Consider the following 26,292-nt stretch of genomic DNA (forward strand, 5'->3'; position numbering starts at 1 on the left):
TTTAATGTCACTTTAGGTACGTAACTTTTTCAGACTATCACAAAATTATGTAAATTATTTTTAATTTTTATTGTTATTTGCTCTTAGTAGGCTAAATGAAAGCAGTCGATCATCTTCAAAGTAATATGTCCTTATTGTTGTGATTTTCGTTTCATGGTTTTTTAAATTTATTTAATACACAATAATATGTTCTTCACTATTTAAATCAAACACTCCTTTACATACAAAGAATGTAAATATACATTCAAATAAATACTATAGTAGATATAAATTTTCAATAACTACTATCATTGTAATTTTTTAACACAATATTAAATTCTAGAAAATCTTTCGTAATGACACGGCAATTGCATATCAAATATACACATATAATAGTATTTATACAAATTTTAAAAAATATTTACTCATTAATATAGATATACACTCAAAGCTAGTACCCTCAAATTGTCTAATAGCATTGAGATTAAAAATTTCTAAGTAATCATTTCTTTTTTCTTCCGTGTGCAGACAAAAAAAGGTCCAAAATCAGACAAGTAAAGGAGGAGACCGTAGTCCGTTAGTTACACAGGAAAGGATTGGGAAAGATGGAGTGTCTTACCATTGTTGGAGCAAATCCTTTTGTTTCTTCTTCACTTCGTACACCCTCTTCCAAAATCACCAACTTTTCCTGCAGTCTTATCATCCCAAACGCCGTTGTTCCGAAGCACCACTTAGCTGCATTGCGACCAGTATTTCATCTTCTCTTATGCCCCCAAAAGGCACCATAGAACCCGCATTTTCCTACCCCATTTGGTTGCTTCCATGGTAATTCCTTTTTTACTTTCTCAACATATATATGCAGTAAGAAGTAATATGATATAAAAGTTACTGACTGCCCAATAAAGATTTTTGCCACCCAACTTCTTTTTTGCCCCTTAAACTCTGCCAATTTGAGCTACTAGTCACGAGCCCACGTAGGAGAGTTGTAAATTGAGAACCATTGTAAAAATAGTGTAATTATGATATTGCCTGATTAATTTGGGATTGGGGCTTAGTTGGCTGATTTATTTATCATTAGAGTACTATTTTGTTGGAATTTGTGTTCAGGAAGAAGTGGAGCAAACGTACAATGCTGAGCCACAATCAGAGGAGACCTTGCTGTTCAAACTGGAAGGTTGTGCCATATATATTATTATCATCTTATTCATTTGTGTATGTTCAGTAAGTACCGAGTTATGGTATTTAGAAGTGTTTCGATGTTGACAAATTTACAAGATTTTGATGGCAATTTATGTGCAGAAATGTGGTACATGGAAGTGATAGCCCTGACAATGGCAAGCGTGAAATAGGTCAGTTCTTTCCTAGTTTAGCAAATTAGTTGAGTAACATGTAGAATCAACTTAATATGGCGTCCCCGTCATGTTACTAAATTTTTTCACCCATTTGAGCTGCTAGTTGGACATGAATGAAAACTCGTACCACAATCTTTACAGATTAAACAGGGATGACTTCGGTTTTAGTATTTATGAGAGAAAGCAAATGAAAGCAAAAGTTTTACTTTTTTTCCTTCTTCTGTTTGATAATGAAGCGAGTGAAAGGGCAAGAGTTTTTCCTTTATCATCACAAAGGACTCTCTAATATGATATCAAGATGTGCGGATAAGTCAGCTGTTGACCAAATAATAAGGCTTAGAAATTTTACTGCTGTAGATTACGTTTTTCATTGAACAAAATGAGCTCACATTATTGTCTAAAGATGATAATGGCGCAGTACCTTCACCCTGGGACATCCAACCTCAAGGCTTGAGGGGTTTGCTTTGAGTGCATTCTGACCAGATTGTGTTTTCTCCAATTTGAAAACACTTGCGTTTATTTTTTCACCACAGTGATTATTAAGCATTTTATCAGGTCTTTCATGCCTATTCACGAGTTTGTGATTGAGGAATAGTTGATTTATTGATTTCATGCTTCCACTCAGCAAGTGTGTATATGGAGGAAAAGAACGTAGTTTCAGTAATTATGTCCTCCAATTCACTGCTTCACTTTCTCTCTCTCACCGCCATCACTCCTATTTCTGCTCCTATTCGTGTTTTCTTTTTCATAATTTACATGAGTGCTGTCAGATGAATCTATTTGTTAGGGCGGAAGTCTGAGGAAAGACCCAACATGAAGTTAAGTTCACGATGATAATGTACTTATATGGAAGTACCCCTTCTTTTCAGTTTTGTACAAGTTTTATAAATTCCATAGTAAAACCAGAATACTCAGAATTATGTCTGTTTACCCGAAAAATCGGATAACGTTAAATTTAGATATGGTTCTAAGGGTATGCGAATCCCTTTGATACAAAATGACAATACATGTATTTTTGCTATAAAATGGGAATGATGGACGGGAAGACTGAAATGAGTTAGAAAAACAAGCACAATGAAATCTTAATGTATCTTGGAGAACTTGCCTCTATTGCAGTCTATCCCCCTTTTTATAGTAGAGGATCACTGCTTTATCTATAACAACATAATAAAATAATACATATAGTGGAGGACCCATGATGGTTTGTCTCTTCCTTGATTCTCGCCAAGATTCTCTCCCTCGGTGCAGTTGTAACGGCTCTTGTCTACGAGTTTGGCACTGGCTCGAGCTCGGTGTTAGGTCGAACCCCCAGTCTTGGTTCGAGCTCGGTTCTTCTTGGGGCATCGATATTCGGGGCCTGTATCGATCGGTGTTGCCCCGTAGTCCGATTCGGACACGGGCTCGATAATGATATCGAGTTTTGCCGTTTATAGCGCGAAGCTCGACGTCCCTACTTCGAAATTCGTCCGAGCTTGTCATGTGGATACCCTTCGATTGAAACGTCATTATCTCGACCGGTCATTATGACTAAAAATCGGTTTTGACCCTACACAGATAGTCCCGACGTTTTTCGAAAATGATGTGGCGAGGGACGATATGATTTCCCTGCGGCTCGATCAAATTTATGCTGATGTTTCTATCGAACCCGATCTTGACGTATGTGATAGCTGTCCCATTGACTCGGTTTTACCAGAGCATTTAATGTGTGTCAGACAGTGGTCGGCCACCGCTGATACCGAACCGTCATGCCTTAGTCTATAAATAGTCTTTCCATACAACCTTTACCACTTTTGCGCCTTCTCTTCTACCAAACTTTCTTATCTATCCTCTCTATTTCGCTGCTACGGGGCCGCCCATACCAGAGTTTTGGTGCTGTCTATTTCTTCACCTTCCTTTGCACTCTTTCCTTTCATATCAATGGCGAAAACTTCCAAAACCGTACCTCAGAAGGAGAAAGCTTCTTCCTCACGGTCGTCTGATGATAAGGCGCCGGTGGAGCCGTCAGTTCATGACTATGTTCCTGGCCCGTGCACTTTGAAGATCGATTTTAAGGTGGAGAATCCTTCCTCCGTTCCGGGTCGATGTGAACACGTATCGATGTATACGTGCTCTATAACGGAGGATCACCTCGAGGCCGTCCGAAAAGACTGCAACTGGGGTTCCGAGGTCGTGTTGCAAATTCCATCTTCCGATGAGAGTGTTACCACTTACGTGGAGGGGTTCTTAAGTGTTTATACTTATCCTTTCACACTGGGACCCGTCGACCCGGTGATTATTGATTTATGCAAAAGGTATCAAGTCACCCTTGGCCAAATTCATCCCTCTCTATGGCGTATAGTGATCTTGTTCGTTTCTTCTCTATCAAAGCCGGGGGGTTGGATTTTTTTCTGAACCACCTCATACGACTGTATCGGCTTCAGATCTTTCGAGGACTAATCAGACTCCATCGTCGGGCATCGAAGGCTTTGATGTCGAGCATCGATGAAGACAAGGATCGGGGTTGGATAGGTCGTTATATTCGAGTGAGGACCCGTGATCTCATTCCGGATGAGAAGATGTCGTTCCCTGAAAAATGGAATTTTGACCGTAAGTGATTTTTGTTCACTTTTCATGTCATTTTCCGATTTTTTCTGATGTCCTTCCCTAATGTTCAGCTGCCCCTTGGATGCCACAAGTGGCGCCTGACCTCGAGGACTGGGTTCGGAAGTTAGCCTCGACCTCCTCTTACGCCGAGCGCGCTTGGCGCGATTTGGCAAAAGGCAAATGGGAGGCCAAGAACCATGGTGAGGTTTGCTTCTTGTTTCCTTCGAAGTATTCTTTGCGTTCTATTCGTTACCGATTTCCTTTTGTGCAGGCGTAACCAGGGATGCCGCTTTGAGGCCTTCGAGCGGTGAAGAAGGAAACAAGTCCCAAGTCCCTAAACAGGGGGAAGATGAGAAGCGAAGAGCTTTCTCTCGGTCAGAGGACCCCAAGCCCAAAACTCGAAGGGTGAGGAGAAAAGTAATTGCCCTTTCGATTGACTCGGTCCATCGACTTTGAGAAGAAGAAGAAGAAGAAAATAACTCTTCGGCTTTGGTAGTCCGATCTACGGAGGCCATCGAGGTTGCCAGAGCTCCCGAGCCGATGGTGGCTGTGACTGCCGGGGTTGTTTCCGAAGACCTGAGTCTCGACTGGAGTACTCCGAGTGCTTTGCTCGGGGCTTTGACAATGGGTCATTCGCCTTCTCTTCCATCTTTTTCTGAGGAGGTGTTGAAGGAAGCTCGAGAGTTGAAGGCTCCCGATATCGGCGAAGGCTCTGGTGCAGGGGATCCTTTTAGGGATTGTTTTACTGGAGTCGACGATGGTTTCGATATTGGTGACTCTTCTCTTTTATTAGAGGAGGCTCAGCGTTTCATTACTCGGGTAATGATTCTTCCATACTTGGTTTCTTTGTTCTTTTCCATACTTGACTCGTGTTTCTTACTGTGCAGGCCATTAGTAGGTTTCGAGTCGATCTTAGCCAGTGTGAGGCCGAGCTCCGGAAGGTCTCAGGTGAGAGAGATGCCATGCGGCTTCTTTGCAGCCAAAAGGACGAGGCTATAAAGGACCTCCAAGCGGATTTGGCTAATGTCCGTGAAGAAAGGGTCGAGCTCGATAAGTAGGTGAGCCTCGTTCAGTTAAAGTATGGGTCTGACTCAACCGTGGAAGTTAACCCTTAGTTGTCTCAGTTGCAGCAAAAGATCTAAAAGATCGGGTTACTTCGAAAAGAAGTCGATCAAATCCGAGCTGAATGCAATCAGTGGAAGGAGACCCTCGACCGCCTGGCAGCGGAAAAAGAAACCATCTTAACGAAATTATTATCGGCCGACGTTCAACTTCGAAGTGCCAAGCAAAAGGGGTCGGTTCAAGCTAAGAAGATCGAGGAGCTTGAAACACGACTTGCTGAGGCTAAGGCGAAGTTTGAGTCATCGAATGTCTTGGCAGATAAGTCCATTGCTGTATATCGGGCTGATGCTGAGGCTGCTCAGATGGAGGCCCGGGAAGCGGCGAAGACCGCCGATACTCGAGCTCATTGGGTTGCCGAACTTGCCAAGTGTAGGTCTCGAAGGGAGACCCTCGAGGAGATACACGCTCGAGGTTTTGACCTTACCGAAGATGTAAAAAAGGCAAAAGAGCTCGAAGCGGAAGCTGAAGCCTTAGCTTATGATAATGATGATGATGATAATGGTAGCAAAAGCGGATCCGAGGACGGGGAAGAGCTCGACTAGGAAGCTTAATTTCTAATTCTTCATGTTTGCAATTTAATCACGTAGGCAATTTTTGTTTATATATGTATAACGAGGTCGACTTGTTTTTGTTTTGTGAAGACTTTTGATCGAATGTTGACCTTGTTGTAATCTCTCTGATCGATCAGATTTGTAGCCCCTGGGTTTGCTTGTTGAGTCAATGATTCAAACTTTGAAGGAACATAATCCGTAGGTGTAATGTACTGGTTGAGTTAATGAAAACTCAGAGTAAAAGTAGCTTATTAGCCGTTGAGTGAATGTTTTGAACTTGAAATATTGTAGCCCGTAGGCGTAATGGTCGAGTGGGTGCTTGTTCGAACTCGGAATAACAGTAGCCCATAGGCTTAATAGTCGAGTGAATATTTCGAACTCGAGATAGTGTGGCCCGTAGGTGCAATGGTCAAGTGAGTGTTTGGTTGAACTCGAAATAAAGATAGCCCGTAGGCTTAGTCGAGTGAATGATTCGAACTCGAAGTAATGTGGCCCGTAGGCTTAATGGTCGAGTGAGTGCTTGCTCGAACTCGGAATAACAGTAGCCCGTAGGCTTAATGGTCGAGTGAGTGCTTGCTCGAACTCGGAATAACAGTAGCCCGTAGGCTCAATAGTCGAGTGAATGTTTCGAACTCAGAATGTCGTAGCCCGTAGGCGTAATGGTCGAGTGAATGTTTCGAACTCGAGATAATGTGGCCCGTAGGCGCAATGGTCGAGTGAGTGTTTGCTCGAACTCGAAATAATAGTAGCCCGTAGGCTTAATAGTCGAGTGAATGATTCGAACTCGAAGTAATGTAAGTAGCCTGTAGGCGTAATGGTCGAGTGAATGTTTCAAACTCGAGATAATGTGGCCCGTAGGCGCAATGGTCGAGTGAGTGTTTGCTCGAACTCGAAATAAAGATAGCCCGTAGGCTTAGTCGAGTGAATGATTCGAACTCGAAGTAATGTAAGTAGCCCGTAGGCTTAATATTCGAGTGATTATTTCGAACTCGGAATGAAAGTAGCCCGTAGGCTTAATTCTGGTTGCACAATAAATCTCAAGTCATTGCACATGTGGTTATGTTTGGGCCAATCTATATGAGCATGGTTCATTTTGACCATTTGGCTCTTACAATTTTTCCTGTTGGAACCCTATTGTTGTGAGATGACTTTTTTGCATCTGAGCTCGATGTATTTGAGGACCCTGATGCCCCCCCGGTATTCGAGGTCGGTTGGAAAGAGGCCTCGGATATTGTCAAAAGTGCAGCACGATCGATGGTTGCCTCATTAAAAACCTTGCCGAAAAATCCATTTGGGAGAAAACCGATCTAGGGGAAAAAGAGTGCAATGCATGCTTTTAAGCGAAAGATCTTCTTCAGCTCTTGTTCGGACTTCTGCATGGGTCAGTTAGATGAATATGGAAAGGTCGTACCTTAGCAGTAGTACCGTTTTAGATGTGATACATTCCAACTGCTTGATAGCTATTTGCCGTTTATGATGCCGAGCCTGTATGATCCTTTTACAATGTTCTCGAGCACCTGGTATGGTCCTTCCCAATTTGGTCCTAATTTTCCTTCGTTTGGATTCTGAGTATTAATGGTGACTTTTCTTAATACTAAGTCCCCGGGCTTGAAATGGCGAAGTTTAGTTCTTCGATTATAATACCTTTCGATTCGTTGCTTTTGGGCGGCCAATCGGATGAGGGCAGCTTCTCGTCCTTCGTCCGATAATTCAAGGATGGTGTTCATAGCCTCGTTATTTGATTCTTCCGTCATGAATCGAAATCTGGGATTAGGTTCACCGATTTCGACTGGTATTAATGCTTCGGAACCATATACTAAGGAGAATGGGGTCGCCCCCGTACTGGATTTTGACGTTGTTCGGTATGCCCAAAGGACTTCGGGCAGGATTTCTCTCCATTTTCCCTTCGCGTCGTTCAATCTCTTCTTCAGGTTTTGAAGAATAGTCTTGTTCGTTGATTCGGCTTGACCGTTCCCACTGGGGTGGTATGGTGTTGATAATATCCTCCTTATTTTGTGATCTTCGAAGAATTTTGTGATTTTGCTGCCGACGAATTGCTTCCCATTGTCGCACACTATTTCGGCGGGTATCCCGAATCGGCATATGATATGATCCCAAATAAAGTCTATAACTTCTTTCTCTCTTATTTTCTCGAACGCCTGCACTTCAACCCATTTAGAAAAATAGTCAGTCATAAATAAAATAAATTTGGCTTTACCTGGGGTCGATGGCAGAGGGCCGACGATGTCCATTCCCCATTTCATGAATGACCATGGGGATAGGACCGAGTGAAGTTGCTCTCCGGGTTGATGGATCATTGGCGCAAACCTTTGACATTTGTCACATTTACGAACAAATTCTTTCGCATCCTTGCCCATATCGATCCAATAATACCCCGCTCTGATCACTTTTCGAACTAATGTGTCGACACCGGAGTGATTGCCACAAGTGCCATCGTGTACTTCCTGGAGGATGTAATTGGTATCTCCCGGACCCACGCATACCGCATCGGTCCATCAAATGTTCTTCGATATTGTGTTCCGTCCGCAGCCAACGTGAATCGAGCAGCTTTAGTCCGTAGGGCCCCTGGAATCTTTAGGGTCTGAAGGGAGCTTTCCGTTTCTTAAGTATTCAATATACTTGTTTCTCCAATCCCAGGTTAAGCTAGTAGAATTTATTTCGGCGTGCCCATCTTCGATTACCGATCTTGAAAGTTGAACGACAGTCCCCGAGCTCAAATCATCTACCTCGACCGACGATCCCCAATTTGCAAGAGCATCGGCCTCACTATTCCGTTTTCGTGGAACATGCCGTAGGGTCCATTGTTTGAAATGGTATAAAGTGATAAGCAGTTTGTCCAAATACCTTTGCATCATACCTTCTCGGACTTCGAAGGTTTTGTTTACTTGACTCACCACCAGCAAAGAGTCACAATGCACCTCAATGACTTCTGCTCCCAAGTTTCTAGCTAGTTCGAGACCTATAATCATGGCTTCATACTCAGCCTCATTGTTAGTTAATCTGATAGTTTTAATAGCTTGCCTAATAATGTTACCCGTGGGGGGTTTCAAAACTATGCCTAACCCGGACCCCTTTATATTCGAAGCACCGTCCGTAAAAAGGATCCATACCCCGGACGATATACCCGATTTCAAAAGGAGTTCCTTTTTGACTTCGGGTATGAGGGTTGGCGTGAAGTCGGCCACAAAGTCTGCCAAAATTTGAGACTTGATGGCCGTACGGGGTTGATATTCGATATCGTACCCACTGAGTTCGATGGCCCATTTGGCCAATCGGCCTGATAGTTCGGGCCTATGTAAAATATTACGGAGTGGGCAGGTGGTTAATACGCTTACGGGGTGACATTGAAAGTACGACCATAACTTTATAGATGCGCTTACCAGCGCAAGTGCCAATTTTTCTAAGTGCGGATACCTAGTTTCCGCTTCTCCTAAGGTCCGACTTACGTAATAAACGGGAAATTACGTACCTTGATCTTCTCGAACTAGGACACTGCTTACGGCGACTTCCGATACCGCTAAGTACAAGTATAGTTTTTCGTCGATTTTTGGAGTGTGAAGCAGTGGTAGGCTCGATAGATATCGTTTCAAATCCTGCAATGCTTGTTGGCATTCCGGTGTCCAGGCGAAGTCGTTCTTCTTTTTGAGTAGGGAGAAAAATTTGTGACTTCGATCTGATGATCTTGAAATGAACCGGCCTAAGGCTGCAATTCTTCCCGTTAACCTTTGTACAGCTTTCACACTGTCCACGATGGTGATGTCTTCGATGGCCTTAATTTTGTCGGGGTTGATCTCAATTCCTCGATTTGACACCATGAAGCCGAGGAACTTGCCCGAACCGACCCCGAAAGCACATTTTTCGGGGTTGAGCTTCATGTTGTATTTTCGCAGAATCTCGAACGTTTCCTGCAAATGGGCCAAATGGTCCTCTGCGCGCAGGGACTTAACTAGCATGTCATCAATATAGACTTCCATTATTTTACCTATTTGTTCTTCGACCTTTCTGTTTACTAGACGTTGATAAGTAGCTCCAGCATTTTTTAGCCCGAAGGGCATTACGTTATAATAATATGTTCCATGTCGAGTCACAAATGAAGTCTTTTCCCGGTCGTCCGGGTTCATCTGAATTTGATTATACCCGGAATAGGTGTCGAGAAAGGTGAGGATCTCGTGGCCGGCCGTGGCATCGATCATGCGATCGATGTTGGGCAGTGGAAAGGAATCTTTGGGGCATGCTTTGTTCAAATACTTATAGTCCACACACATTCTAAGTTTGTTTCCTTTTTTAGGTACTACAACCACATTGGCTAACCATTCAGGGTATTTTACCTCCCGAATGGACCCTATCTTGGGAAGTTTTGTTACCTCGTCCTTTATGAAGGCGTGTTTTTCCTCGGACTGGGGCCTTCTTTTTTGCTTAACCGGTCTGAACCTAGGGTTCAAGCCTAGCTGGTGCGCTGTTATGTCTCGCGGGATCCTTGTTATATCTAAATGGGACCAGGCAAAACAGTCGATATTATTGATAAGAAATTGAATGAGTTTCTTCCTGAGTTTGGGGCTCAAACCCGTTCCTAGGTATACCTTTCGTTCGGGCCAGTGTTCGATCAATATGATTTGCTCCAGTTCTTCAATTGTTGATTTGGTGGCATCGAAATCATCAGGGGTTACGAAGGATCGAGGGATTCATCGGTCGTCATCATCTTCTTCAATGTTCTGCTTACCTGGCTGGGTCGAAGCCGATGTGTGTGATTGCTATTTGGCGCTCTGCTCTCCGATTGTGTCTCCTTCTGAACCTGATCCTTTTATCGGCCAAGACGAGGATATTGATTTTGCTTCTTCGACGGAGAACATTTCCTTTGCGGCCGGCTGTTCTCCGTACACTATTTTGACACCTCCCGATGTTGGGAATTTGAGGACCTGGTGTAGGGTCGAGGGTACGGCTCTCATGCTGTGGATCCACGGCCTTCCGAAAAGGGAGTTATATCTCATATCACCTTCGATCTCGTGAAACTTTGTTTCCTGGATGGTTTCGGCCACGTTTATTGGTCGGGTAATCTCGCCTTTGGTGGTTTCACATGCCATATTGAATCCGTTTAGAACCAGAGTTGCGGGTACGACCTGATCTTGTAGGCCGAGCTGTTCTACGACCCTCGATCTAATGATATTGGCCGAGCTACCTGGATCAATTAACACACGCTTAATCTTAGTTTTATTTATGAGTACGGATATTATCAGTGCATCGTTATGGGGTTGGATGATTCCCTCTGTATCTTCATCACTGAAGGACAAAGTCCCTATGGGTGTATAATCTTGAGTTCGAGATCGCTTTTCCCTCACAATCGATGTTTTAGTGCGTTTAAGCATCGGTCCCTGGGGCATCGACGCCGCCGATGATCATGTGAATGACGTGTTGCGGTTTTTCTGGCTCGTTTTGCTTGCCGAATTCCTTGTTCCTAAAATGGTTCTTCGCCCTATCACTCAGAAATTCCCGAAGGTGTCCTTTGTTAAATAAGCGGGCCACTTCCTCTCTTAGTTGCCTGCAATCTTCCGTTCTGTGGCCATGGGTGCCATGATATTCGCACATTTGATTAGGATTCCTTTGGGCAGGATCAGTTTGCATGGGTCGAGGCCATCTGGTGTCTTTGATGCGTCCGATGGCCGATACGATGGCGGATGTACCAATGTTAAAGTTATACTCCGATAATCGAGGGACTTCTATAGGATCGACATATTTATCAAAGCCGCTCTTGCTCATAAGTCCCCGATCAGTCATTCGGTTGTTCCGAACCGCATCACGTGCTGAACCGTTGTTCATCTGATCTGTGTCGTACGGTTGGTATCGGTCTCTGTTCGACCTTTGTTCTCTGTTGATTTCCCTCTGATTTTTAGTGGTTGTGTGGTTCTGACGTACGGGCCCATACGGAGCTCCCAATTGATCATCTTCAACCCTGATATTTGATTGGTACCGGTTGTGTACATCTGCCTAAGTTATTGCTGGGTACTCGATCAAATTTTGTTTCAGCTGACGTGATGCTGTCGAACTTAGCTCGTTCAGTCCTTGGGTGAAAGCTTGTACGGCCCAATCATCTGTGACCGGTGGCAAGTCCATACGTTCCATTTGAAATCGGGATACGAATTCCCTCAGCATTTCGTTATCCCTTTGTTTTACTTTGAAGAGATCTGATTTCCTTGTTGCAACCTTTATGGCACCAGCATGTGCTTTTACGAACGAATCTGCTAACATGGCAAAAGAATCGATGGAATTTGATGGTAAGTTGTGATACCAGATCATTGCTCCCTTTGCGAGGGTCTCTCCGAACTTTTTCAACAACACGGATTCGATCTCATCATCCTCCAAATCGTTGCCTTTGATGGCACATGTGTAGGAGGTGACGTGTTCGTTAGGATCGGTCATACCGTTATATTTGGGAATTTCGGGCATACAGAATTTTTTGGGGATTGGTTTGGGGGCCGCGCTCGAGGGAAAAGGCTTTTGTATGAATTTTTTCGAATCGAGCCCTTTTATCATTGGCGGAGCCCCGGGATTTGATCGACCCTATCGTTATACGTTTCCACTTTTTTGTCATTGTCTTCGACTGGTTTTGTGAGTTTCTCGAGCAATTTAGCAATTACAGGAGCGGTCCCTGATTCCTGCTCGTTTGATTTCACTACGGCGGGCTCCGTTATGGGGGTGACTTCTCGAAGAAGCGGATTGGAGTTTGGCCCGCTTTGCATATGTGTTCAGCTCTGCAACTGAGCTATCGTTGTTTGTTGGGCTTGTAACATTTTGAAAATCATACGCAAGCTGACCCCGATTTCCCCCATGCTGTACGTGTCTCGGGCTATGAGTCGAGCACCGCCCTGAACGCTTTTTTCCGGTTCAGAACACTGATTCACTTCTAGAGCTATTTGTGAATTGATATCCAATGGTACTTCGGCTCGAATTTCGGGTTCTTCGATTCGAGCCTCATTGCCGTCGTCAGGTAGCCTTCCGGCCCCGGGCGCCAAGTTATTGGTTTCATCTTGAAGGCCGGCTTCGAGGTCAATAGGTAGAGCCATTTTGAAGTTGTAAGCTGGAGTGTACTGTAGATTTATATCAAACAATCACTGTTACCCTTAGCCCCACGGTGGGCGCCAAACTATTTACCCGAAAAATCGGATAACGTTAAATTTAGATATGGTTCTAAGGGTATGCGAATCCCTTTGATACAAAATGACAATACATGTATTTTTGCTATAAAATGGGAATGATGGACGGGAAGACTGAAATGAGTTAGAAAAACAAGCACAATGAAATCTTAATGTATCTTGGAGAACTTGCCTCTATTGCAGTCTATTCCCCTTTTTATAGTAGAGGATCACTGCTTTATCTATAAAAACATAATAAAATAATTTATATGGTGGAGGACCCATGATGGTTTGTCTCTTCCTTGATTCTCGCCAAGATTCTCTCCCTCGGTGCGGTTGTAATCGCTTTTGTATGCGAGCTTGGAACTGGCTCGAGCTCGGTGTTAGGTCGAACCCCCAGTCTTGGTTCGAGCTCGGTTCTTCTTGGGGCATCGATATTCGGGGCATGTATCGATCGGTGTTGCCCAGTAGTCCGATTCGGACACGAGCTCGATAATGATATCGAGTTTTGCCGTTTATAGCGCGAAGCTCGACGTCCCTACTTCGGAATTCATCCGAGCTTGTCATGTGGATACCTTTCGATTGAAACGTCATTGTCTTGACCGGTCATTATGACTAAGAATTGGTTTTGACCATACACAGATAGTCCCGTCGTTTTTCGGAAAGGATGTGGCGAGGAACGCTATGATTTCCCTGCGGCTCGATCAAATTTATGCTGACGTTTCTATCGAACCCGATCTTGACGTATGTGATAGCTGTCCCATCGACTCGGTTTTACCAGAGCATTTAATGTGTGTCAGACGGTGGTCGGCCACCGCTGATACCGAACCGTCATGCCTTAGTCTATAAATAGTCTTTCCATACAACCTTTACCACTTTTGCGCCTTCTCTTCTTCCAAACTTTCTTATCTATCCTCTCTATTTTGCTGCTACGGGGCCGCCCATACCAGAATTTTGGTGCTGTCTATTTCTTCACCTTCCTTTGCACTCTTTCCTTTCATATCAATGGCGAAAACTTCCAAAACCGTACCTCAGAAGGAGAAAGCTCCTTCCTCACGACTGTCTGATGATAAGGCGCCGGTGGAGCCATCAGTTCATGACTATGTTCTTGGCCCGTGCACTTTGAAGACCGATTTTAAGGTGGAGAATCCTTCCTCCGTTCCGGGTCGATGTGAACACGTATCGATGTATACGTGCTCTATAACGGAGGATCACCTCGAGGCCGTCCGAAAAGACTGCAACTGGGGTTCCGAGGTCGTGTTGCAAATTCCATCTTCCGATGAGAGTGTTACCACTTACGTGGAGGGGTTTTTAAGTGTTTATACTTATCCCTTCATACTGGGACCCGTCGACCCGATGATTATTGATTTATGCAGAAGGTATCAAGTCACCCTTGGCCAAATTCATCCCTCTCTATGGCGTATAGTGATCTTGTTGCGTTTCTTCTCTATCAAAGCCGGGGGGTTAGATTTTTCTCTGAACCACCTCATACGACTGTATCGGCCTCAGATCTTTCGAGGACTAATCAGACTCCATCGTCGGGCATCGAAGGCTTTGATGTCGAGCATCGATGAAGACAAGGATCGGGGTTGGATGTGTCGTTATATTCGAGTGAGGACCCGTGATCTCATTCCGGAGGAGAAGATGCCGTTCCCTGAAGAATGGAATTTTGACCGTAAGTGATTTTTGTTCACTTTTCATGTCCTTTTTCGATTTTTTCTGATGTCCTTCCCTGATGTTCAGCTGCCCCTTGGATGCCACAAGTGGTGCCTGACCTCGAGGACTGGGTTCGGAAGTTAGCCTCGACCTCCTCTTACGCCGAGCACGCTTGGCGCGATTTGGCAAAAGACAGATGGGAGGCCAAGAACCATGGTGAGGTTTGCTTCTTGTTTCCTTCGAAGTATTCTTTGCGTTCTATTCATTACCGATTTCCTTTTGTGCAGGCGTAACCAGGGATGCCGCTTTGAGGCCTTCTAGCGGTGAAGAAGGAAACAAGTCCCAAGTCCCTAAACAGGGGGAAGATAAGAAGCGAAGAGCTTCCTCTCGGTCAGAGGACCCCAAGCTCAAAACTCGAAGGGTGAGGAGAAAATTAATTGCCCTTTCGATTGACTCGGTCCATCGACTTTGAGAAGAAGAAGAAGAAGAAAATAATTCCTCGGCTTTGGTAGTCCGATCTACGGAGGCCATCGAGGTTGCCTGAGCTCCCGAGCCGATGGTGGTTGTGACTGCCGGGGTTGTTTTCGAAGACCTGAGTCTCGACTGGAGTACTCCTAGTGCTTTGCTCGGGGCTTTGACAATGGGTCATTCGCCTTCTCTTCCATCTTTTTCTGAGGAGGCATTGAAGGAAGCTCGAGAGTTGAAGGCTCCCGATATCGGCGAAGGCTCTGGTGCAGGGGATCCTTTTAGGGATTGTTTTACTGGAGTCGACGATGGTTTCGATATTGGTGACGCTTCTCTTTTATTAGAGGAGGCTCAGCGTTTCATTACTCGGGTAATGATTCTTCCATACTTGGTTTCTTTGTTCTTTTCCATACTTGACTCGTGTTTCTTACTGTGCAGGCCATTAGTAGGTTTCGAGTCGATCTTAGCCAGTGTGAGACCGAGCTCCGGAAGGTCTCAGGTGAGAGAGATGCCCTGCGGCTTCTTTGCAGCCAAAAGGACGAGGCTATAAAGGACCTCCAAGCGGATTTGGCTAATGTCCGTGAAGAAAGGGTCGAGCTCGATAAGTAGGTGAGCCTCGTTCAGTTAAAGTATGGGTCTGACTCAACCGTGAAAGTTAACCCTTCGTTGTCTCAGTTGCGTCTAAAAGATCAGGTTACTTCGAGAAGAAGTCGATCAAATCCGAGCTGAATGCAATCGGTGGAAGGAGACCCTCGACCGCCTGGCAGCGGAAAAAGAAACCATCTTAACGAAATTATTATCGGCCGACGTTCAACTTCGAAGTGCCAAGCAAAAGGGGTCGGTTCAAGCTAAGATCGAGGAGCTTGAAACACGACTTGCTGAGGCTAAGGCGGAGGTTGAGTCGTCGAATGCCTTGGAAGATAAGTCCATTGCTGTATATCGGGCTGATGATGAGGCTGCTCAGATGGAGGCCCGGGAAACGGCGAAGACCGCCGGTACTCAAGCTCATTGGGTTGCCGAACTTGCCAAGTGTAGGTCTCGGAGGGATACCCTCGAGGAGATACACGCTCGAGGTTTTGACCTTACCAAAGATGTAAAAAAGGCAAAAGAGCTCGAAGCGGAAGCTGAAGCCTTGGCTTATGATGATGATGATGATGATGATAGTAGCAAAAGCGGATCCTAGGACGGGGAAGAGCTCGACCAGGAAGCTTAATTTCTAATTCTTCATGTTTGCAATTTAATCACGTAGGCAATTTTTGTTTATATATGTATAACGAGGTCGACTTGTTTTTGTTTTGTGAAGACTTTTGATCGAATGTTGACCTTGTTGTAATCTCTCTGATCGATCAGATTTGTAGCCCCTGGGTTTGCTTGTTGAGTCAATGATTCAAACTTTGAAGGAACATAATCCGTAGGTGTAATGTACTGGTTGAGTTAATGTAAACTCAGAGTAAAAGTAGCTTATTAGCCGTTGAGTGAATGTTTTGAACTTGAAATATTGTAGCCCGTAGGTGTAATGGTCGAGTGGGTGCTTGTTTGAACTCGGAATAACAGTAGCCCATAGGCTTAATAGTCGAGTGAATATTTCGAACTCGAGATAGTGTGGCCCGTAGGCGCAATGGTCGAGTGCGTGTTTGGTTGAACTCGAAATAAAGATAGCCCGTAGGCTTAGTCGAGTGAATGATTCGAACTCGAAGTAATGTGGCCCGTAGGCTTAATGGTCGAGTGAGTGCTTGCTCGAACTCGGAATAACAGTAGCCCGCAGGCTTAATGGTCGAGTGAGTGCTTGCTCAAACTCGGAATAATAGTAGCCCGTAGGCTCAATAGTCTAGTGAATGTTTCGAACTCGGAATGTCGTAGCCCGTAGGCGTAATGGTCGAGTGAATGTTTCGAACTCGAGATAATGTGGCCCGTAGGCGCAATGGTCGAGTGAGTGTTTGCTCGAACTCGAAATAATAGTAGCCCGTAGGCTTAATAGTCGAGTGAATGATTCGAACTCGAAGTAATGTAAGTAGCCTGTAGGCGTAATGGTCGAGTGAATGTTTCAAACTCGAGATAATGTGGCCCGTAGGCGCAATGGCCGAGTGAGTGTTTGCTCGAACTCGAAATAAAGATAGCCCGTAGGCTTAGTCGAGTGAATGATTCGAACTCGAAGTAATGTAAGTAGCCCGTAGGCTTAATATTCGAGTGATTATTTCGAACTCGGAATGAAAGTAGCCCGTAGGCTTAATTCTGGTTGCACAATAAATGTCAAGTCATTGCACATGTGGTTATGTTTGGGCCAATCTATATGAGCATGGTTCATTTTGACCATTTGGCTCTTACAATATTTCCTGTTGGAACCCTATTGTTGTGAGATGACTTTTTTGCATCTGAGCTCGATGTATTTGAGGGCCCTGATGCCCCCCGGTATTCGAGGTCGGTTGGAAAGAGGCCTCGGATATTGTCAAAAGTGCAGCACGATCGATGGTTGCCTCATTAAAAACCTTGCCGAAATATCCATTTGGGAGAAAACCGGTCTAAGGGAAAAAGAGTGCAACGCATGCTTTTAAGTGAAAGATCTTCTTCAGCTCTTGTTCGGACTTCTGCATGGGTCAGTTAGATGAATATGGAAAGGTCGTACCTTAGCAGTAGTACCGTTTTAGATGTGATACATTCCAACTGCTTGATAGCTATTTGCCGTTTATGATGCCGAGCCTGTATGATCCTTTTACAATGTTCTCGATCACCTGGTATGGTCCTTCCCAATTTGGTCCTAATTTTCCTTCGTTTGGATTCTGAGTATTAATGGTGACTTTTCTTAATACTAAGTCCCCGGGCTTGAAATGGCGAAGTTTAGTTCTTCGATTATAATACCTTTCGATTCGTTGCTTTTGGGTGGCCAATCGGATGAGGGCAGCTTCTCGTCCTTCGTCCGATAATTCAAGGATGGTGTTCATAGCCTCGTTATTTGATTCTTCCGTCATGAATCGAAATCTGGGATTAGGTTCACCGATTTTGACTGGTATTAATGCTTCGGAACCATATACTAAGGAGAATGGGGTCGCCCCCGTACTGGATTTTGACGTTGTTCGGTATGCCCAAAGGACTTCGGGCAGGATTTCTCTCCATTTTCCCTTCGCGTCGTTCAATCTCTTCTTCAGGTTTTGAAGAATAGTCTTGTTCGTTGATTCGGCTTGACCGTTCCCACTGGGGTGGTATGGTGTTGATAATATCCTCCTTATTTTGTGATCTTCGAAGAATTTTGTGATTTTGCTGCCGACGAATTGCTTCCCATTGTCGCACACTATTTCGGCGGGTATCCCGAATCGACATATGATATGATCCCAAATAAAGTCTATAACTTCTTTCTCTCTTATTTTCTCGAACGCCTGCACTTCAACCCATTTAGAAAAATAGTCAGTCATAAATAAAATAAATTTGGCTTTACCTGGGGTCGATGGCAGAGGGCCGACGATGTCCATTCCCCATTTCATGAATGGCCATGGGGATAGGACCGAGTGAAGTTGCTCTCCGGGTTGATGGATCATTGGCGCAAACCTTTGACATTTGTCATATTTACGAACAAATTCTTTCGCATCCTTGCCCATATCGATCCAATAATACCCCGCTCTGATCACTTTTCGAACTAATGTGTCGGCACCGGAGTGATTGCCACAAGTGCCATCGTGTACTTCCTGGAGGATGTAATTGGTATCTCCCGGACCCACGCATACTGCCATCGGTCCATCAAATGTTCTTCGATATTGTGTTCCGTCCGCAGCCAACGTGAATCGAGCAGCTTTAGTCCGTAGGGCCCCTGGAATCTTTAGGGTCTGAAGGGAGCTTTCCGTTTCTTAAGTATTCAATATACTTGTTTCTCCAATCCCAGGTTAAGCTAGTAGAATTTATTTCGGCGTGCCCATCTTCGATTACCGATCTTGAAAGTTGAACGACAGTCCCCGAGCTCAAATCATCTACCTCGACCGACGATCCCCAATTTGCAAGAGCATCGGCCTCACTATTCCGTTTTCGTGGAACATGCCGTAGGGTCCATTGTTTGAAATGGTATAAAGTGATAAGCAGTTTGTCCAAATACCTTTGCATCATACCTTCTCGGACTTCGAAGGTTTTGTTTACTTGACTCACCACCAGCAAAGAGTCACAATGCACCTCAATGACTTCTGCTCCCAAGTTTCTAGCTAGTTCGAGACCTATAATCATGGCTTCATACTCAGCCTCATTGTTAGTTAATCTAATAGTTTTAATAGCTTGCCTAATAATGTTACCCGTGGGGGGTTTCAAAACTATGCCTAACCCGGACCCCTTTATATTCGAAGCACCGTCCGTAAAAAGGATCCATACCCCGGACGATATACCCGATTTCAAAAGGAGTTCCTTTTCGACTTCGGGTATGAGGGTTGGCGTGAAGTCGGCCACAAAGTCTGCCAAAATTTGAGACTTGATGGCCGTACGGGGTTGATATTCGATATCGTACCCACTGAGTTCGATGGCCCATTTGGCCAATCGGCCTGATAGTTCGGGCCTATGTAAAATATTACGGAGTGGGCAGGTGGTTAATACGCTTACGGGGTGACATTGAAAGTACGACCATAACTTTATAGATGCGCTTACCAGCGCAAGTGCCAATTTTTCTAAGTGCGGATACCTAGTTTCCGCTTCTTCTAAGGTCCGACTTACGTAATAAACAGGAAATTACGTACCTTGATCTTCTCGAACTAGGACACTGCTTACGGCGACTTCCGATACCGCCAAGTACAAGTATAGTTTTTCGTCGATTTTTGGAGTGTGAAGCAGTGGTGGGCTCGATAGATATCGTTTCAAATCCTGCAACGCTTATTGGCATTCCGGTGTCCAGGCGAAGTCGTTCTTCTTTTTGAGTAGGGAGAAAAATTTGTGACTTCGATCTGATGATCTTGAAATGAACCGGCCTAAGGCTACAATTCTTCCCGTTAACCTTTGTACAACTTTCACACTGTCCACGATGGTGATGTCTTCGATGGCCTTAATTTTGTCGGGGTTGATCTCAATTCCTCGATTTAACACCATGAAGCCGAGGAACTTGCTTGAACCGACCCCGAAAGCACATTTTTCGGGGTTGAGCTTCATGTTGTATTTTCGCAGAATCTCGAACGTTTCCTGCAAATGGGCCAAATGGTCCTCTGCGCGCAGGGACTTAACTAGCATGTCATCAATATAGACTTCCATTATTTTACCTATTTGTTCTTCGAACTTTCTGTTTACTAGGCGTTGATAAGTAACTCATGCATTTTTTAGCCCGAAGGGCATTACGTTATAACAATATGTTCCATGTCGGGTCACAAATGAAGTCTTTTCCCGGTCGTCCGGGTTCATCTGAATTTGATTATACCCGGAATAGTTGTCGAGAAAGGTGAGGATCTCGTGGCTGGCCATGGCATCGATCATGCGATCGATGTTGGGCAGTGGAAAGGAATCTTTGGGGCATGCTTTGTTCAAATCCTTATAGTCCACACACATTCTAAGTTTGTTTCCTTTTTTAGGTACTACAACCACATTGGCTAACCATTCGGGGTATTTTACCTCCCGAATGGACCCTATCTTGGGAAGTTTTGTTACCTTGTCCTTTATGAATGCGTGTTTTTCCTTGGACTGGGGCCTTCTTTTTTGCTTCACCGGTCTGAACCTAGGGTTCAAGCCTAGCTGGTGCGCTGTTATGTCTGGCGGGATCCCTGTTATATCTTAATGGGACCAGGCAAAACAGTCGATGTTATTGATAAGAAATTGAATGAGTTTCTTCCTGAGTTTGGGGCTCAAACCCGTTCCCAGGTATACCTTTCGTTTGGGCCAGTGTTCGATCAATATGATTTGCTCCAGTTCCTCAATTGTTGATTTGGTGGCATCGAAATCATCGGGGGTTATGAAGGATCGAGGGATCCATCGGTCATCATCATCTTCTTCAATGTTCTGCTTACCTGGCTGGGTCGAAGCCGATGTGTGTGATTGCTATTTGGCGCTCTGCTCTCCGATTGTGTCTCCTTCTGAACCTGATCCTTTTATCGGCGAAGACGAGGATATTGATTTTGCTTCTTCGACGGAGAACATTTCCTTTGTGGCCGGTTGTTCTCCGTACACTATTTTGACACCTCCCGATGTTGGGAATTTGAGGACCTGGTGTAGGGTCGAGGGTACGGCTCTCATGCTGTGGATCCACGGCCTTCCGAAAAGGGAGTTATATCTCATATCACCTTCGATCTCGTGAAACTTTGTTTCATGGATGGTTCCGGCCACGTTTATTGGTAGGGTAATCTCGCCTTTGGTGGTTTCACATGCCATATTGAATCCGTTTAGAACCAGAGTTGCGGGTACGACCTGATCTTGTAGGCCGAGCTGTTCTACGACCCTCGATCTGATGATATTGGCCGAGCTACCTGGATCAATTAACACACGCTTAATCTTAGTTTTATTTATGAGTACGGATATTACCAGTGCATCGTTATGGGGTTGGATGATTCCCTCTGTATCTTCATCACTGAAGGACAAAGTCCCTATGGGTGTATAATCTTGAGTTCGAGATCGCTTTTCCCTCACAATCGATGTTTTAGTGCGTTTAAGCATCGGTCCCTGAGGGACATCGACGCCGCCGATGATCATGTGAATGACGTGTTGCGGTTCTTCTGGCTCGTTTTGCTTGCCGAATTCCTTGTTCCTAAAATGGTTCTTCGCCCTATCACTCAGAAATTCCCGAAGGTGTCCTTTGTTAAATAAGCGGGCCACTTCCTCTCTTAGTTGCCTGCAATCTTCCGTTCTGTGGCCATGGGTGCCATGATATTCGCACATTTGATTAGGATTCCTTTGGGCAGGATCAGTCTGCATGGGTCGAGGCCATCTAGTGTCTTTGATGCGTCCGATGGCCGATACGATGGCGGATGTACCAATGTTGAAGTTATACTCCGATAATCGAGGGACTTCTATAGGATCGACATATTTTTCAAAGCCGCTCTTGCTCATAAGTCCCCGATCAGTCATTCGGTTTTTCCAAACCGCATCACGTGCTGAACCGTTGTTCATCCGATCTGTGTCGTACGGTTGGTATCGGTCTCTGTTCGACCTTTGTTCTCTGTTGATTTCCCTCTGATTTTTAGTGGTTGTGTGGTTCTGACGTACGGGCCCATACGGAGCTCCCAATTGATCATCTTCAACCCTGATTTTTGATTGGTACCGGTTGTGTACATCTGCCCAAGTTATTGCTGGGTACTCGATCAAATTTTGTTTCAGCCGATGTGATGCTGTCGAACTTAGCTCGTTCAGTCCTTGGGTGAAAGCTTGTACGGCTCAATCATCTGTGACCGGTGGCAAGTCCATACGTTCCATTTGAAATCGGGATACGAATTCCCTCAGCATTTCGTTATCCCTTTGTTTTACTTTGAAGAGATCTGATTTCCTTGTTGCAACCTTTATGGCACCAGCATGTGCTTTTACGAACGAATCTACTAACATGGCAAAAGAATCGATGGAATTTGGTGGTAAGTTGTGATACCAGATCATTGCTCCCTCTGCGAGGGTCTCTCCGAACTTTTTCAACAACACGGATTCGATCTCATCATCCTCCAAATCGTTGCCTTTGATGGCACATGTGTAGGAGGTGACGTGTTCATTAGGATCGGTCGTACCATTATATTTGGGAATTTCGGGAATACAGAATTTTTTGGGGATTGGTTTTGGGGCCGTGCTCAAGGGAAAAGGCTTTTGTATGAATTTTTTCGAATCGAGCCCTTTTATCATTGGCGGAGCCCCCGTGATTTAATCGACCCTAGCGTTATACGTTTCCACTTTTTTGTCGTTGGCTTCGACTGGTTTTGTGAGTTCCTCGAGCAATTTAGTAATTTCAGGAGCGGTCCCCGATTCCTGCTCGTTTGATTTCACTACGGCGGGCTCCGTTCTGGGGGTGACTTCTCGAAGAAGCGGATTGGAGTTCGGCCCGCTTTGCATATGAGTTCAGCTCTGCAACTGAGCTATCGTTGTTTGTTGGGCTTGTAACATTTCGAAAATCATACGCAAGCTGACCCCGATTTCCCCCGTGCTGTAGGTGTTTCGGGCTATGGGTCGAGCACTGCCCTGAACGCTTCTTTCCGGTTCAGAACGCTGATTCGCTTCTAGAGCTATTTGTGAATTGATATCCAATGGTACTTCGGCTCGAATTTCGGGTTCTTCGATTCGAGCCTCGTTGCCGTCGTCAGGTAGCCTTCCGGCCCCGGGCGCCAAGTTATTGGTTTCATCTTGAAGGCCGGCTTCGAGGTCGATAGGTAAAGCCATTTTGAAGTTGTAAGCTGGAGTGTACTGTAGATTTATATCAAACAATCACTATTACCCTTAGCCCCACGGTGGGCGCCAAACTATTCACCCAAAAAATCGGATAACGTTAAATTTAGATATGGTTCTAAGGGTATGCGAATCCCTTTGATACAAAATGACAATACATGTATTTTTGCTGTAAAATGGGAATGATGGACGGGAAGACTGAAATGAGTTAGAAAAACAAGCACAATGAAATCTTAATGTATCTTGGAGAACTTGCCTCTATTGCAGTCTATCCCCCTTTTTATAGTAGAGGATCACTGCTTTATCTATAACAACATAATAAAATAATACATAGAGTGGAAGACCCATGATGGTTTGTCTCTTCCTTGATTCTCGCCAAGATTCTCTCCCTCGGTGCGGTTGTAACGGCTCTTGTCTGCGAGCTTGGCACTGGATCGAGCTCGGTGTTATGTCGAACCCCCAGTCTTGGTTCGAGCTCGGTTTTGCTTGGGGCATCGATATTCGGGGTCTGTATCGATCGGTGTTGCCCCGTAGTCCAAATCGGACACGGGCTCGATAATGATATCGAGTTTTGCCGTTTATAGCGCGAAGCTCGATGTCCCTACTTCGGAATTCGTCCGAGCTTGTCATGTGGATACCCTTCGATTGAAACATCATTGTCTCGACCGGTCATTATGACTGAGAATCAGTTTTGACCGTACACAGACAGTCCCGTCGTTTTTCGGAAAGGATGTGGCGAGGAACGATATGATTTCCCTGCGGCTCGATCAAATTTATGCTGACGTTTCTATCGAACCCGATCTTGACGTATGTTATAGCTGTCCCATCGACTCGATTTTACCAGAGCATTTAATGTGTGTCAGACAGTGGTCGGCCACCGCTGATACCGAACCGTCATGCCTTAGTCTATAAATAGTCTTTCCATACAACCTTTACCACTTTTGCGCCTTCTCTTCTTCCAAACTTTCTTATTTATCCTCTCTATTTCGCTGCTACGGTGCCGCCCATACCAGAATTTTGGTGCTGTCTATTTCTTCACCTTCCTTTGCACTCTTTCCTTTCATATCAATGGCGAAAACTTCCAAAACCGTACCTCAGAAGGAGAAAGCTTCTTCCTCACGGCCATCTGATGATAAGGCGCCGGTGGAGCCGTCAGTTCATGACTATGTTCCTGGCCCGTGCACTTTGAAGACCGATTTTAAGTTGGAGAATCCTTCCTCCGTTCCGGGTTGATGTGAACACGTATCGATGTATACGTGCTCTATAACGGAGGATCACCTCGAGGCCGTCCGAAAAGACTGCAACTGGGGTTCCGAGGTCGTGTTGCAAATTCCATCTTCCGATAAGAGTGTTACCACTTACGTGTAGGGGTTTTTAAGTGTTTATACTTATCCCTTCACACTGGGACCCGTCGACCCGGTGATTATTGATTTATGCAAAAGGTATCAAGTCACCCTTGGCCAAATTCATCCCTCTCTATGGCGTATAGTGATCTTGTTGCGTTTCTTCTCTATCAAAGCCGGGGGGTTGGATTTTTCTCTGAACCACCTCATACGACTGTATCGGCCTCAGATCTTTCGAGGACTAATCAGACTCCATCGTCGGGCATCGAAGGCTTTGATGTCAAGCATCGATGAAGACAAGGATTGGGGTTGGATGGGTCGTTATATTCGAGTGAGGACCCGTGATCTCATTCCGGAGGAGAAGATGCCGTTCCCTGAAGAATGGAATTTTGACCGTAAGTGATTTTTGTTCATTTTGCATGTCCTTTTCCGATTTTTTCTGATGTCCTTCCCTGATGTTCAGCTGCCCCTTGGATGCCACAAGCGGTGCCTGACCTCGAGGACTGGGTTCGGAAGTTAGCCTCGACCTCCTCTTACGCCGAGCGCGCTTGGCGCGATTTGGCAAAAGGCAGATGGGAGGCCAAGAACAATGGTAAGGTTTGCTTCTTGTTTCCTTCGAAGTATTCTTTGCGTTCTATTCGTTACCGATTTCCTTTTGTGCAGGCGTAACCAGGGATGCCGCTTTGAGGCCTTCGAGCGGTGAAGAAGGAAACAAGTCCCAAGTCCCTAAACAATGTCACACCCCGAGGCCTATGCTTTGCCTCAATTTCGCCTTTTAAACAATAAATGAGAAGATGTGACTAAAACAATGTGCAAGCAGATATGCGCTTGCATGTTTATTTATTCACATCAATTCAGTTGATAATCCTTGGTCATCCACAACCAATCCTAAGTTGTGCATCCGAATAAACATTGACTGTTACTCTTCACAAACTTGGTAAGTTAGGTTTACTGATTTGAACATTAATGATATGTATTTCTAAGAAAGCTCGAGTATTTGCTAGCTTGTCCCATGTGCCGCTCTCTGAAAAAAAAAAGCACCCAAATATCTATATGCGTGCAGTTTTAGCTGATTTGTGGTGGCTAGGAAGTAAAAGACCACCTATAACTAGGATGTGTGTTCCAGTAAGATGGATGGCTGACTAGTTGGTTTGCCCTGTAAATTTTTAGATTTGTGATTTCTCTACTGATGAAGTGAGTAGTGAGTGTTAGTTCTTGGAAATTATTTCTCTCGCAAATGAAACTGAAGTCTTTAGCAGAATACTTTAGTTTGTTCCTCAAATTAGAATTAGTTAGCCTTGATTCTCATTTAATTGGTGTTTTGATCTGTGTTCATTTCCTTTCTGCAGCTCTTTGGTTTAAAGAAGGTGAATTATGTGCATGGGCAGCAGTTCAAGAACCTTGGTTGATGGAATAATATCTTAGCTTTATAGGGTTCTTCATCAAGTTTTGGAGGTTTGAGCTTAACTGTAAGAGATGGACAGTAATGGAGTATCAGTTATTCGGTGTTTGTAATTCAAAAATACAAGCACTGTAATTGTATCATTTTCGTCAGGGTTTGGGCTGTTTATATAAAGAGGGTTACTAGTGGATTTTTCCAACTTGATGTCAAACTGGAGAATTAAATTTGTAACTGTTATTTTGGTTGTTAATTCATTGTAGTTATCAAAAGTACTCTAGATGTTCCTCGCAAATGGAAGAGAGAACACAGTAGCAGCAAAGTCCACATTCTCCTTCTGCTTCATTTATTATAGATTCTGGTACTGCACCCATTTCTCCTTGTTCTTTCCCT

General features: G+C 44.7%; 1 long non-coding RNA gene across 1 annotated transcript; it reads left to right on the forward strand.

Annotated features, from left to right (window-relative positions):
• The first annotated feature begins 571 nt into the window (after nucleotides 1-571).
• LOC104121368 (uncharacterized) lies at nucleotides 572-25,886 on the forward strand. Its single transcript, XR_011408643.1, has 4 exons — nucleotides 572-804; nucleotides 1,087-1,153; nucleotides 1,279-1,328; nucleotides 25,850-25,886. It is a non-coding gene; the product is annotated as an uncharacterized lncRNA (long non-coding RNA).
• Nucleotides 25,887-26,292: the final 406 nt, after the last annotated feature.

The sequence above is a fragment of the Nicotiana tomentosiformis genome, chromosome 6, assembly GCF_000390325.3.
Source record: "Nicotiana tomentosiformis chromosome 6, ASM39032v3, whole genome shotgun sequence".
Classification (NCBI taxonomy): Eukaryota; Viridiplantae; Streptophyta; class Magnoliopsida; order Solanales; family Solanaceae; genus Nicotiana; species Nicotiana tomentosiformis.